The sequence below is a fragment of the Panicum hallii genome, chromosome 2, assembly GCF_002211085.1.
Source record: "Panicum hallii strain FIL2 chromosome 2, PHallii_v3.1, whole genome shotgun sequence".
NCBI classification, from domain to species: Eukaryota; Viridiplantae; Streptophyta; class Magnoliopsida; order Poales; family Poaceae; genus Panicum; species Panicum hallii.
In genome coordinates, this window is record NC_038043.1 from 14,719,075 (window position 1) to 14,735,228 (window position 16,154).

The following is a 16,154-nucleotide window of genomic DNA, read 5'->3' on the forward strand; positions in this document are numbered from 1 at the left end:
GCGCGTGCGCGTGCGTCGCGGCACGGCCGGGGCAGAGCAGGCGCACGGCCCGGGCGGCGCTCAGGCGCGCGGCAGGGGAAAGGAAGGAAAGAGAGAAGGGAGGAGGGGGAAAACTAAAGGAAGAAAGAAAGGAAAAAGGAAAAAGGGAAGAAAAGGAAAGGGAGAAAAGGAAAAGAAAGGGGGAAAAGAGAATAGGAGGAAAATGGGAGAGAGGAGAAAAAGAAAAGAAGGAATGGTGAAAAAAAGGAAGGGGAGAAGGAAAGGTGACGCGCGTCGGCGATTTTCGCGGCGGCGACCGCGGCTGGTCGGCCACGCGCGCGCGGCATTCGCGCGCTGCGTGAGGAGAGGGGGGATTGCGTCGGCGCCGATCGCGGCGGTTGGTCACGCGTGGGCGACAGGCCACCGAGCGGTGCGGAATGGGACGGCGGTCATGTTCGTGTCGGTTGTCAGGGTGGCAGGGGAAAACGGAGAGGGTTAGGGCTAGGGTTTGGATGGGCTTTGACGACGATTTGATCGAAAGATTTTAGCGTGTAGTTTGGTTTGATAAATTTTCAGGGCGTCACAAACCTACCCCACTTAAATGAATCTCGTCCTCGAGATTTGGCTGGCTTTTAAATAGATGGGGAAATTCCTTTTTTAGGGCCTCTTCGCGTTCCCATGTCGCTTCTTCTACTCCATGTCTGCTCCATTGAACCCTGCAAATCCGTACTTCGGAGTTTCTTGTCCTCCTAGTGACAGTGTCCAAAATTTTGACCGGTACTTCCTGGTATCGCAGATCCGGCTGCAGATCTATTATTTCCACCGGCACGTGTTCTTCCTCGGGCACTCTCAAACATCTTCTTAATTGCGAGACATGAAACACTGGGTGTATATCCGACATTTCTTCTGGTAACTCCAGTCGGTATGCCACTGCTCCGACTCTCTTTAGAACCTGATACGGTCCAACGTATCGAGGGGCCAATTTTCCTTGTACTTGAAATCTTCGCGTTCCTCGAATAGGCGAGACCTTGAGATAAACAAAATCTCCTGGGTCGAAGCTTATTTCCCGCCTTTTCTTGTCTGCGTAACTCTTTTGTCGGGACTGAGCTGCTTTAAATTTCTCGCGGATCTCCGCTACTTTCTCTTCTGCTTCTTTTATAAGTGCGGGTCCCACTAGGGCACGTTCTCCAACTTCTGACCACATTAGTGGGGTTCTGCACTTCCTTCCATAGAGAGGTTCGAATGGTGACATTCCCAAGCTGGCTTGGTAACTATTGTTGTACGAGAATTCTGCATAAGGCAGACTTTGTTCCCAATCCTTTCCATAGGTCAGGACGCATGCTCTCAGCATATCTTCCATAATCTGATTTACCCTTTCGGTTTGACCATCCGTTTGTGGGTGATATGAGGAGCTGAAATCTAACTTGGTGCCCATAGCTTGATGCAAGCTTTTCCAAAACCTAGAGGTGAATTGGGTTCCCCTATCTGAGACAATTCTGCTAGGCACTCCATGTAACTTTACTATATTTTCCACATAAAGCTTTGCCAGCTTTTCTCCACCGTAATTAGTTCGCACGGGTATGAAATGAGCCGATTTGGTGAGTCGGTCCACTATTACCCATATGGAATCGTGTCCCTTCTGTGTTCTAGGTAGACCCACTACAAAGTCCATTCCTATCTCATCCCATTTCCAAACCGGAATATGTAGGGGTTGGAGTAATCCTGCTGGCTTTTGGTGTTCGGCCTTGATCCTTTGACAAGTATCACAATGGGCCACAAATCATGCAATATCCGCCTTCATTCCATTCCACCAATATTTTTGCCTTATGTCCATATACATCTTGGTGGATCCTGGGTGGATGGAGTAGGCTGAGTTATGGGCTTCGTCCATGATTGTCTGCCGGAAATCTCCGTTCTGGGGTACACAAATTCTATTCTCGTACCACAGCGTTCCCTTATCGTCCACTCTAAAGCCCGGTGCTTTATTTTCTCCAGTTTGTTTGCAGATTTTTATTAACTCTTGATCCGAGTTTTGAGCCTCTCTAATTCCGTCCTCTAGTGTTGATTGGACGTTCAGCACATGGCTGGAACCTCGAGGAACAATGTGCACATTTAGTCGTGCCATTTCCTCGCGCAGATGGTCATCTTTGGGCCCATAGGATTTCCGGCTTAAGGCATCGGCTACTACGTTCGCTTTTCCGGGGTGATAATGGATTTCCAAATTGTAGTCCTTGACCAACTCCAACCATCTTCTTTGCCTTAAGTTCAAATCCGGCTGGGTGAAGATATACTTCAGGCTCTTATGGTCGGTGTAAATCTCACACTTATTTCCAATCAAGTAATGTCTCCAAATCTTCAGGGCATGCACTACGGCTGCAAATTTCAGATCATGGGTCGGATAGTTCTGCTCATGAGTCCTGAGTTGGCGGGAGGCATATGCAACAACTTTCCCGTCTTGCATCAGCACACACCCTAATCCTTGTCGGGATGCGTCACAATAAATGACAAAATCCCGATGAATGTCCGGTAGGGTCAGCACTGGGGCGGTTGTCAACCTTTGCTTCAGTTCTTGAAAACTTCTTTCACAAGATTCTATCCAGGCAAACTTCTTCTCCTTCTTAAGAAGTTCCGTCATGGGTCGGGCTATTTTGGAGAATCCCTCAATAAATCTCCGATAGTACCCGGCTAATCCAAGAAAGCTTCTGATTTCACTAACATTAGTCGGTTGCTGCCAGTTGGAAACTGCTTCGACCTTTTCTGGGTCCACAGCTACGCCTTCCGCGGTCAGAATGTGACCAAGGAAAGCTACTCTCTCTAGCTAGAATTCACACTTGCTAAACTTAGCATATAGCTTATGTATTCTCAGCTTTTCCAATACTACCCGCAGGTGTTGCTCATGTTCCTGAATACTCTTGGAGTAGATAAGTATGTCGTCGATAAAGACTACGACAAACTTATCCAGCTCATCCATAAATACTTTATTCATGAGGTTCATAAAATAGGCAAGGGCATTGGTTAGTCCGAAGGACATTACGGTGAACTCGAACTGCCCGTAGCGGGTGACAAAAGCTGTCTTAGGGATGTCGCTTTCTCTAATCTTAAGCTGAAAATACCCTGACCTTAGATCGATCTTGGAAAAGTACTTGGCTCCTTTTAGCTGATCGAAAAGGTCATCAATCCTGGGAAGGGGGTACTTATTCTTAATGGTAACCTTGTTCAGTGCTCGGTAATCTACGCACAACCTCATACTCCCATCTTTCTTCTTGACAAACAGAACTGGGGCTCCCCATGGCGACGAGCTTGGTCTGATGAAGCCAATTCGTTGCAGTTCTTCTAGTTGCTTCTTTAACTTCGTCAACTCAGAGGCTGCCATCCTGTAGGGTCTCTTGGCTATGGGGGAGGTCCCAGGGATAAGGTCAATGACGAACTCTATATTCCTGTCCGGTGGCATACCGGGGAGTTCTTCGGGGAAGACGTCTGGGTATTCGTTTACTACCGGAACTCCTTCTAAGGGCTTGGCTTCTATGGTAAACACCATCGGGTTAACCTCACTTTCCCGGGTATGGCAGATTACTCGTATCCCTTCGGGGTTTGTTAGGTGTACCACCTTGTCAGTACAGCCTATGAGACCATTGTGTCGGCTTAACCAGTCCATTCCAAGGATCACGTCTATTCCCCCAGACTTAAGCATTACCAAGTCTGCTAGAAATTCTACCCCACTTAAATTGATCCTTACCCGGGGACAACCTAATTGACAATTGATGTCGCCTCCAGGCGTCTGGGTTAATAAGGGTGTTTTTAGTAGTACTGTAGGTATTTTGTGTTTTTCCACAAAACTCGAGGATATGAACGAGTGCGATGCTCCAGAATCAAATAATACTATTGCCAGAGCTGAGTTGACTAGGTACTCACCGAGCACTACGCCCTGAGCTCCTTGAGCTTCCTGCGCGTCGATGTGATTGACGCGGGCTCGTCCAAATGATTGCTGGGGCTGCTTCGTCTGCTGACTGTTGTCATTGTTGCGGATGGGTACTCGGTTGGCACCGGTTAGGGCTAGTCTGGGTCCATTCACTGTGTTGGAGAAGGCTGATGTAGCCGGCTTATTCTTGGCATAAGGGCAATTGGCAATGAAATGCCCTGTGTCACGGCAGTTGAAACAGGCCCTAGCATTGTTGTTGTCGGAGGCGACCCGGCTCGCATTGCTCTGCGGGGCCTTCATGGTATTCTGGCTCCCAAGCTGTGTGTTAGGGGCCCGTGGTCTTGTCACTTGAGATTGAGTCCTATACTGCATTGGGGCCTGAGATCTCGGTGCAGTGTAGCTGAAGTTCCTCGGCTTTTGGAAACGGTCCTGTAGGCGGGCCTTACTTTCCAGGAATTTGTGTTTGTTATCCTTCCTCTCTTCGGTTTTGGCCCTTTCCGTAAGGATAGCCTTGTTCATCAGGGTATTAAAGTCAGGATAGATCTGAGGGGTAAGCAAGGTCCAGAGCTCTGGGTTTAGTCCCTTCTTGAACATGTCTTGTTTCTTGTCATCGTCGTTCACTTCCTCCGGTGCATATCGGGCCAACTCTATGAACCGGTGGGTGTACTCTTCCACCGTCATGCTTCCTTGCTGCAGTGCGCGGAATTCATCCACCTTGCGCTTCATGGTGGCCGAAGGGATGTGATAACGGCGGAACTCCTTCATGAATTCCTCCCAAGTGATGGTAGAGGCATCCTCAGCTGCGGCACAATAATTTTCCCACCAGGCTAATGCTGTTCCGGTGAGTTGGTGGGCTGCCAGAAGGACTTTGTCTCGGTCCTGGCATTCAAACGGTTCGAGTTTCCTCTGAATTACTCGTAACCAGTCGTCTGCTTCCAAAGGGTTGCAGGATCCGGCGAAGGTGGGCAGCTTGGTCCTCAGAAAAGCTGTCAGCTTGTCATTCATGTTCTGCCCTCATGGCTGCCGGTTAACGAGGGCATTGGCCAGTGTTTCCAGTATGAGGGTCTGGTTGTGGATTATCTGTGCCAGGTCTCCGAGGGGTGGGGGTGGTGGTAGTTGCTCTCCTCCTTGATTTTCTCCTCGGTTCTGGCTTACTTTCTATTCTCCCTGAGGAAGATTTTGTCCAACAGGCTGTGCTTCGGCACCAGTGGCTGCGGGGTTCCGGCTACGGGAGGCCCTCGCGACGCTCCGGGGAGCCATCTGTTGATTGGGTAAAGTGGGGTTATGATTATGTGATATTTAAGTTGTTTAATTCATATATAAGGCAGAATCTACCTTCTGCCAGTAGTCACATAAACAAGCAGCACACACAACAAACCAGCACACATCATCACAAACAACAAGCACAAACAACTTCATTAATGCAAGGGGGTACAGCTTGGGGGTAAGACTAAGTCTCGTACTACTCGTCCGGGGTCATGCCTAAGGGCACGACTTAAGCAAAGAGGCTGGGGGTACATCACTAGGGTGGCGTCGGTTACTTTACTCGCGGGGCGTGCCTTCTTCTGGGGCGGGGAGTGTGAGTAATCCTTGCTCCCTGTTCTCTGGATTCCCACCTGTCAAGGGTTGCGCTGCAGCATCCCTTTCAACGGCGGCAGCAGAACTTTCAGGGTTCTCTGGTGGGGCTTGTGTGTTTTCAAAGAGGGGTCCCCATCCTATGACGGGTGTTCCGAGTAAAACATGGTCTTCTCCAATTGCCGGGACTGGTGACCAGGATCACCCTGCAGCGGAGGGTACCATGGTGTTCGTACTCTCTGCTGTAGTACCTTGGGCGTTCCGTAACGCCAAGGCTTTCCAGGGCGTTGATCAAAAGGCTGGGAAAGCCAGGTGCAGCTTGGCAATCGCCCTGGGTCCATCCTTCCTCAGCCATCTGAAACACGGACAGGGTAAACAATCTGGCACAGGTACAAAAGGAGTAGGTACATTTATTATTGCAACATGGAGGGTACAGTTTTCGTGGATACATGGTTATTAGGGTAGGGTTCTAGCTTGGAGTGCTACTCCTATCAAGGGGATTACTCCCCGATTCTGACAGGGCGCTTCTTTATTGGGACGCACCGATCCACCACCTCATCTTCGGTCTGAGTACCTTTATCCCAATGGGTTTCCTCGGGTTCCTCTTCTTCCTCTATCCATCCCCCTATTCCTCTGTGGTTTTCGTACTCTTGCATCTGGGATTGGAGGGCGGCTAAGGAATACTCAGCGCGTGCGGCTCTTATCTGCTGCTCTTCCAGTTCCTGGGTTGCTTTTTCTGCCCTATGGATTAGCTGCTTCAACTGTGCCGCTTGCTCGCGGTAGAGTGCATCCAAGCCAGTAAGGTAGATGGATAGGTGGGAGATCGTATCTTCTAGGTCTTCTTCTTCTCTTCCGAGTCCTCTCATCCGGGCAATCCAAGTGCGTCCTCTTCCTTCAGTAGGTGGGAAAAATCCCATAGGAGTCCGCTGAAGGTGGTGCTTGTAGATCACACTCAGTCGTCGCAGGGCTTTACGGGCGGCCTTTCGGTAGGTGTCAGGGAAGCAAAAACCAGAGGTGGAGATGAACCAGGGGTCCACATCAGGGTAACAGGTGCTTCTTCCCACAAAGACCATCATGTCACACCGAAGGATGCTCTTGGAGGTGTATTCTCGGTAGACATACTTTGGTGGTTCCATAACTCCGATGCGTTCCAGGCTGAGTATTAATAACTTAGGAAGGCCGGGTTCTGCGTGACAGATTCCGTCAATCCATCCATTGTTAGCCATCTGGAACAGGGCAAAAACTAGTGGTGAGTGTTTGTGCAGGTAAAGAACTAGGTTAGAACATGTCCTAGGGCCTGGAAAAAGGGTCTCGTGTCTAGGGTCACTTCCTAGGCCAGCCTACGGCTCTGATACCACCTGAAGCGTCCCTCCCCCATCAGGGAAGACTTAAAAGTGATGCTTTATCAGTCCCAGGAGGCTGATAACACTTTTATTACATCAGATGGTACATCACCGTACAGCTCTACGCGGTAATGGGCAGTGAAGCGCCACTATCGCGAGGATTACAACTAAAACCCACACTACTACACTAGCTACGAAAAGAGGGTCATCAGAGTCTTGCGCCATGCGGAGTTCCAGCGGTGGCCTTAACCACAGGCAAGACTGGGTGCAGGACGAAACCCTACTCGATGTCTTTGGGGATGTAGTCTGGATCTTCCACTGTAAAAGTAAGAATGGGGTGAGTACAAACATACTCAGCAAGTCCAATCACACCCACGGAGGGGGTATAATAGAAATCAATGCACAGGACAATCCAAGGATAAGGTTATGGTTCATTTTGCGGAAAACTTGGTTGTATGCACAGGTTTGTTTAAAAACATTTCCAAAACAAGTTTTCTCGTACCAAGGAGCACACGATGTTGATCCACACAGGATCCAAGTTTTAAACTGCTACCGGACTCCCCGTCCGCCGATGCACACGGCACAACTGCCGGACACTTTTTCAAACAACTCACACCAGCCCAACCATTCCCGGAGAGAAACACTAGTTATGTGACCACACCATAACTTGCCCAATACCGTGGGCACGGCTATTCGAATAGGTTTTAACTCTGCAGAGGTGTGCAACTTTACCCACAGGTGGGGTACCACAGCACGATCACCTTAGTGTCGGTGTAGATCCCAACAAAGCCATTACCCACCTTAGCTAGATCTGACTAGCCACCACGGGATCCATCAAGGGGTCATTTGACCTATCTCCGAGGTTTAACCGGGGCATAAGTCACATAGAGCTTATCCCTTCTCCTTGATCACCCGTTGCTCTCAGCTCTGCTGATGGCTACCAGACTAACTAGTGGGATTTATGCTAAGCCGTTGCCCATACAACGGTCAAGTGGTTTGCACAACAGGAAGCTAGGTGAGATGACACATCAACTCGGTCCTTAGGGGTGACAAGATGGATATCTCCCTTCCTCACTCAACCACACAGGTACGAGCACACCAACGGCAATTCACACAGAAATGCCATCCATCCCGTCTGACTCATCTTTCAAAACCACATTTTACCACGTCCCACACACACGCACTTTCTTTATAAAACCAAGTAGTCAAGGTGTGGTTATCACAAACAAGGGTGGCTATCCTACCATGTTTTCGACAGGCAAAACCATGCAATTTTATAAAACAGGCCACTGGGTCGTGTTTATAAAGACTAGGACAGAAACATGCATCAAAGGGCGGGATTGAACTTGCCATCATTAAATCCTTGCGGGAGGTCCTGATCGAAGCACTGTCCCTCGGGTTCGGGGTTGCAGAACTAGTCCTCGTTTGCTTGATCACAGTCAGAACCTTCCTCGTTCACTCCGTGTCCTACGACGCAAACAAACAGGCACACAATCAAGCGAAAGAACTAAAAGCTTTTATCGTTGGGCTTGAATCGGAAATAATTTAGTTATAGAGATAGGGGTAATATTTTTGGACAGTTTCTTAATGGCATGGTTAGAACTATACTAGAAAGGGTGTGGTAAAGTTTCGATTGATCGGAGACCATTTGGCGCATAAAATGACGAGTTAAAGAGGGTTCGAGGGTTAAACAGGGGTCCAGGGGCTCATTTGTAAATGGTTATGAAGCGGAAAAGGGCTTGGTTATAAATTTTAGGAACATTTGGGGTATGTTAGAAAGGTGTAGGGACCTAATTAAGATTAAATATATGAGATGGGGGTCTTAGTTTCCTAAATAGATAAAAGCAGAAGGGCCTATAAGCAAAAGTGGCACAAGGGGGTTCTTTTTAGGGGAAAAGGGAGAAAGCCAGGGGGTTTTGTGGAAAGCTGCCTCTTTCTTCCTCCTCTCCCCATGGGAAACAGAGGAGGGGAGGTGCAGGGCGCCGGCGGCGGTCGATCCGACCGGTCCGGGCCCGGCATCGGCCGTGGAGGGCGGGGGGAAGGAGGAGGGAGGCGAGGGGGACTGATTCCCGGCCTCACCTCGGGCCGGGGCGGCGTGAGGAAGCGGGGCGACGAAAGCAGGCGGCGGCGGTTGCAGGGGCACGGCGGGGCGGTGCCGGAGCTTGGGGAGGCGAGGGGCTAGGTGGCGTTGTAGGTTGTCGGGGTGCCGGGGGTGCTCCTCGGCCCCTTTTATAGGCGCTTGAGGCGGTGAAGGCCAGGGTGCGGCGGTGGCGGTGCCCGGCGGGCATCGTGGGGCGCCATAAATGGCGCTCCGGCCGCTTGTGGTCATCGCGGAGCGGCGCACGGGTGGCGAGGCGGACACCAGGGGGACGGGACGTCTCGGGCGAGCGGCAAGCGGCGCGGCAGCTTGGCGTGGCCGGACGGCGGAGGGTGTGGCCTGCAGTGCCGCGCGTGGGCGCGCACAGAGGCGGTCGGCGGTGAAAGCGGGGCGCATACGCGGGTCTGCGCGTTGGCAGACGCGGGCTCGGGCGCCGAGGTAGGCGGGCGGCCCAGCGGCACAGCGGGGCGGGGCGCCCAGGTGGCCGGAGTCGTGTAGCAAGCGACGGGCGGCGCGGCCACGCGCGGGGGAACGCGCGCGTGCGCGCGCGGCGTTGCGGAGCGCGGGCCAGGGGGGTGGTGCGAGCGACGGGCGGCACGGCGCGGCGCACGGCCACGTGCTGCGCGTGCGCGTGCGTCGGGGCACGGCCGGGGCAGAGCAGGCGCACGGCCTGGGCGGCGCTCAGGCGCGCGGCAGGGGAAAGGAAGGAAAGAGAGAAGGGAGGAGGGGGAAAAGAGAAGGAAGAAAGAAAGGAAAAAGGAAAAAGGGAAGAAAAGAAAAGGGAGAAAAGGAAAAGAAAGGGGGAAAAGAGAATAGGAGGAAAATGGGAGAGAGGAGAAAAAGAAAAGAAGGAATGGTGAAAAAAAAGGAAGGGGAGAAGGAAATGTGACGCGCGTCGGCGATTTTCGCGGCGGCGACTGCGGCTGGTCGGCCACGCGCGCGCGGCATTCGCGCGCTGCGCGAGGAGAGGGGTGATTGCGTCAGCGCCGATCGCGGCGGTTGGTCACGCGTGGGCGACAGGCCACCGAGCGGTGCGGAATGGGACAACGGTCATGTTCGTGTCGGTTGTCAGGGTGGCAGGGGAAAACGGAGAGGGTTAGGGCTAAGGTTTGGATGGGCTTTGATGATGATTTGATTGAAAGATTTGTCACACCCGATTTATAAGAACATAAATCGAGCAATCATATATGCGCCAGGATCAAGTCACGCATATATACAACAGATTATCAAGATATCACAACACATGTCACGAATAAAAGCGCATAAATTATAAAATGAATATCTTTATTACAACTGAATCAAGAATCAGTTCAAGGAATGCGGAAGCGTAAAATGGGTACATGAAGAGCTGGGCGCCACAGGGACGTCGACTGGGAGACAAACGCCTAGAAGTCGTCGAAGCCGCTGACGTAGTCCTCCACATTGCCGGGCACTGAGCAGCAGTCGAAGATATCCGAAGTAGAACAGAAGAGTAGAGAGGCAAGTGTGAGTACAAACAAGTACTCAACAAGTATAACACGAGCATGAGGCTCTAAGGTTAGCTGACTCAACTGCATTAGCTTTTAGTCTTGGCAAATTTTATTAAAGCTAATTACTACAAGTGGATGAATTACCATAACCCAAATTGCATAAGATTTAATCAATATTAATTAAGAACTACTGAGAACCATCCAAACCAAAACCACCCCGGGGAATCTCCCTAATCAAAGGTTTAACCCCACTAATCAAAAGGAGGATCTAGGCCGCTCCTGACTGTGAGCACAGCTGATATATCAGTTTTACACTCTCGAGAGGTTGCACAACTTTACCCACAAGTTGTGAGCTACGCTAGTTGTTCATCACACTTCCTTAGGTGAGATGGCTAGCAAGCACACTACGAGATCGTTACAAAGGATCACGTTGGTAAGGTGTAACCGCTAAGGATTCTGGATCAGCGACGATGGGGCCCACCTCCGGGGGTACAAGCACACAGCACAGACCAAGCCGGAGGAGCAGGGACCATTGAAGCCTACCACCCCTCTTGCCCACGCAGGTAAGTTACTCCCGAACCAAAATGACCTAATTAGTAGGTCAAGACCGTCCCATTCCAGTCTTGTGGTTGCGCGGTTGTCCCTGGTTGTCGCTCTATGAACCGGTCCTTAGGGAGAGTGGCCAACCAAGCACTAAGCACCGTGCTGGCCCCCTAAACCATGTTTCTAATAAAAACATCTTTTAAGGACGCACAAACCACTCAAGCACACAGCACAGAGGGCCGGCTCCAGAATTAAGTTGCATAAGACCATTAATCAAATTAATTAAAAAGGACCAAGATTTGTTATAGCGCAGCAACCTAGCACAACTAACCAAAATGCAACCCAAAGGATATATGTAAAGGATATAAAGGTGGCTAGGAAGTCCTTATAGGTATACAGTATTAAAATGCAGTATGAAATTGTATTTAAAAGTGATAGGAGGTTCATGTTATACTTGCCTTCCTCGTACTCTCCCGGCTGCTGCTCGAACTGCTCGGAAGATGGCTGCTCCTGGTACTGCTCCGGTGTCTCGACGTCTACTCCCGATCGTAACAGCAACACATGGGCCACACATGCACACACACATGCAAACAATAGCAAAAATATAAGAAACAGTACACCAATACAATGAAACAGCACATAAAACTAGCCTAAAACTATTCTACACGTTATAACGATCGCGTGGATATAAAGAACACCTAAAACGGAGCTAAAACGCGAAAACTACGCTTAAAACAAGTTCTAGGGACCTATTTGTAAGAAAAACCTAACTTCCAGGGGCTTCTGCACAAAAACCGAGGGCTTAACCGTAAATAAACCCTAGACTCAGGGGCTAGCGCGAGAAAACCCAAGACATGGACCGCGGGTTCAAAATTCAGGAAGCTCAGGGGGTCAAACGGGAATAAAAGGACCCGTCTGTAAATACTTTTTAACTAGGGCTGGACGGCGGGTTGATTGCAGGAAAATGCAGGGACTCTTTAGCAAAACTACCGGTGCTGACCGGTACGCGCGGTTCTGGGCCATTGGATCTAATCTCTACGGCTCAGATTTAAACTTAAACGCGAAGGGGTACGCGCGCCTAACAGCCGTTGGATCTGCATCCAACGCTCCTGGCCTATACTTAAACGGATCTAATCTAGACCACCCATTCCAGATCTGATGGCCCCGATTCATCCCTACCCCGAACCGGTACGCGCGATTTAGATCCCTTGGATCTCGATCTCACGGCTCAGATCTAAGCGTGCGCGATCTAATCCCATCCACCCGTCCCGGATCTTACGGCCAGGAATGAAAGGAAGCACAAGGCGACGGAGGGGGGTCGCCGGAGCTCCTTCCCGCGGCGGCGCTTCGCCGGAGTTGGCCAATCTCGGCGCTCCGGGCTCGGTTTGGAACGACGTCAAGCCCTAGAGGTAGGGTGCGGCACGGGGAACTCATCTAGGTGCTCAAGAGAGTGAAACAGGGCTCGGATGGTTGCCCTCCACGACGAGGGGCGGCTCGGGTTCGCCGGCGTACCGCGTGATCGCGGTTCCGGCCCCTGGGGCGGTCTACGACCTACGGCACTGGGCGCAAAAGGGGCAAGGGAAGAGGGTAAGGCATCACCGAAGGGCCGTGGAGGCCGGAGACGCAGCGGAGCGAGGGAACGACGACGACCGGCAGCGGGGAAGATCGGGCTTCCGCGGGGAGGGGTGTTGCCGAGGGTTCCTGGCCTTCTGATCACCGGGGATCGTCGCGTGGAGACCCTGCCAAGGTGTTGCGTGGGTTAAGAGGGAAAAAGGAACGCCAGCGGCGATGAATTGGATGGCGGGGGCGGCTCACCGGCGGTAGCCCCGTCTCAAATTATCCTCGGTGAAGGGGCGTAGGGCCCCTTTGCTGGGCTCGGGGAGCTCCTGGGTGGCGAGGCGAAGCTGCCGCGGGGCTGTCGGGGTCGGTGGTGCTCCGAAGCAGCAAGTCCGCGGCGGAGAAAAGGCGCTGAGCAGAGGAACGGGGGCGGCTGTGGTGCTGGGCGTCGGTGGCGGTGGCGGGGCTAGGGTTAGGGTGCAGAGAGGGGGTCGGGGCTACTCTTTGAAGGGCAGCGGCGCTACCTGGCGTGCGGGCCCGGAGCAGGGGGGGTCGCCGGGGATCTCAGGCCGTTGCGCCCGGGGAAGAAGGAGGGGAAGAAGAAAGCGCTGACGCGCGGGGCCTGGCGGTCAGTGAGAGAGAGAGAGAGGAGGGAGGGGGCGCGCGGGCGCTGGGCCGGCCGAGGAAGGAAACTGGGCCGGGGGTCGTGGCCCACGCGGGGAGAAGAGGGGAAAGGGAAAGCTGGGTCGGGCTGGGCTGGAAGAAAGAGGGTTTGGGCTGGCTCTTTCTTCTCCTTTCTTTTCTTTTCCTACTCCTAAACTATTCAAGCAATCAATTTGAATTCAAATAAGTTTGAATTCAAACCTTATAATTTCAACACAACTAAAATAATGCTGCGGCATGAATGCACAAACACTTTAATCCTATGATAAATTTTATTTTTCTTGTGTTATAAATTGCTTTAAATGCCACAAAATTTAGAGAAAAGCCTGGAAAATTTGTTTAAGCCCAAATAAATTCATTAAAAAATTAGGGAAATTACATTAGGGTGTTACAAACCTACCCCCCTTACAGGAATCTCGTCCCGAGATTCGAATAGGCTAGCCAGCAAAGAGATCGGGATATGTCTTCTTTAACTCATCTTCTCGCTCCCAAGTAGCCTCATCCTCCGTATGATGACTCCACTGAACACGGCACATCTTGATCTTCTTGTTTCGGGTAACTCTCTCAGATGTCTCCAAAATCTTCACCGGATGCTCGACGTAGGTCAGGTCCTCCTGCACATCCAACCCTTCTATCGGTGCTTGCTCTTCTGGCACCCTCAAGCACCTCTTCAGCTGAGACACATGAAACACATCATGCACTCCTGAGAGACTGGGAGGTAACTCCAAACGACATGCCACCTCACCCTTCCGTTCCAACACCTTGAACGGACCAATGTATCGAGGAGCTAGCTTCCCTCGTACATTAAACCTGCGGACCCCTCTCATCGGCGAGACCTTCAGGTATACATGATCACCCACTGCGAAGGTCAGATCTCGGCGACGAACATCCGCATAGCTCTTCTGACGAGTCTGAGCGACCCTCAGATTCTCTCGCACCTGCTGCACCAGCTGTTCAGCCTCCTCGACAATATCCGGACCAAACACCTGCCTCTCACCAATCTGATCCCAATACAGTGGAGTCCTGCACTTCCGACCATACAGGGCCTCGAAAGGAGATTTCTTCAGACTGGCCTGATAGCTGTTGTTATAAGAAAACTCTGCATATGGCAGGCATTTATCCCAGCTGGTACCATACTGAATAGCACAGGCTCGAAGCATATCCTCCAACACTTGATTGGTTCTCTCCGTCTGCCCATCTGTCTGAGGATGATAAGCAGTACTGAAGCGCAGCTTCGTATCCAACGAATCATGCAACTGCTCCCAGAACTGTGAACTGAACTGAGATCCTCGATCAGATATAATCTTCTTAGGAACACCATGCAGACAGACAATTCTGGAGATGTACAACTCTGCGAGTCTAGCGCCGGAGTAAGTAGTGTTCACCGGAATAAAATGAGCAACCTTCGTCAACCGATCCACTACTACCCATATGGAATTGTACCCTTTCTGAGTACGAGGCAAGCCAACAATGAAGTCCATAGTGATTTCCTCCCATTTCCACTCTGGAATCTTCAACGGCTGCAAGAACCCTGCTGGCCTCTGATGCTCTGCCTTGACACGCTGACAAGTGTCACAGATAGCAACGTACTCCGCAACGGAACGCTTCATTCCATACCACCAGAATCGTTCCTTCAGGTCGTAATACATCTTCGTGCTGCCTGGATGGATAGAATATGCTGTATCATGAGCCTCACTCAGAATCAACTTTCTGAGGTCATTCACATCCGGCACACATATACGACCCTTGTACCACAAGGTACCCCGATCATCCTCTCTGAAATGAGGAGCCTTGCCAATCTTGAGCAACTCACGAATCTCCTGCAGCTTCTGATCTTCCTTCTGATGCTGCCTGATCTCAGCCTCTAGAGTGGGTTCTGCCTCGAATGACGTACCCGAAGTGTGATGCAGGAAACCCAGACTCAACTGCTCAAACTCCTCGCACAACTCCTGAGGCATCTGAAAAGCCACGGCCATGTTAACATAGCTCTTCCTACTCAGAGCATCTGCTACAACATTAGCCTTGCCCGGATGATAGTGAATCTCCAGATCATAATCCTTGACCAATTCTAGCCATCTCCTCTGTCGCATGTTCAGCTCACTCTGAGTGAAAATATACTTGAGGCTCTTGTGATCGGTGTAAATATCACACCTCTGCCCAAACAAGTAATGCCTCCATATCTTCAGAGCATGCACAACTGCAGCTAACTCCAGATCATGAGTGGGATAATTCAGCTCGTGCCGGCGTAACTGCCGCGAGGCATAAGCTATCACTCTGCCCTCCTGCATCAGGACGCAACCAAGACCATCCCTTGAAGCATCACAATACACTGTGAACCTCTTGCTCTGGTCCGGCAGAGTAAGGACTGGCGCCGTAGTCAACCTCTTCTTCAGCTCCTCGAAGGCACTCTGACGCTCATCAGTCCAAGAGAAATCCACACCCTTCTCCAGCAAGGAAGTCAAAGGCTTCGCAATCTTGGAGAAATTCTCAATGAACCTCCGATAATAACCTGCTAAGCCCAGAAAAGAGCGGACTTCCTTCACCGTCTGTGGTACAACCCAGTCAAGCACATCCTTCACCTTCCCGGGGTCCACAGCAATACCTCCCTTGGAGATAACATGACCGAGGAACGGAACCTCGTCAATCCAGAACTCGCACTTGCTGAGCTTGGCATACAACTTGTGCTCTCTGAGCCTCTGTAACACGAGTCTCAGATGCTTCTCATGCTCTGCTTCTGACTTGGAATATATCAGGATATCATCAATGAATATCACCACAAAGGTGTCCAGATAATCCATGAAAACCTTGTTCATCAGATGCATGAAGAAAGCCGGAGCATTGGTCAAGCCAAAAGACATGACCGTATACTCGTATAGCCCATACTTGCAAGTGAATGCCGTCTTCGGAATATCCTCAGGACGAATCTTTAGCTGATGATAACCCGAACGCAGATCAATCTTCGAGAACACACAAGCACCCTGGAGCTGATCAAAAAGATCCTCAATACG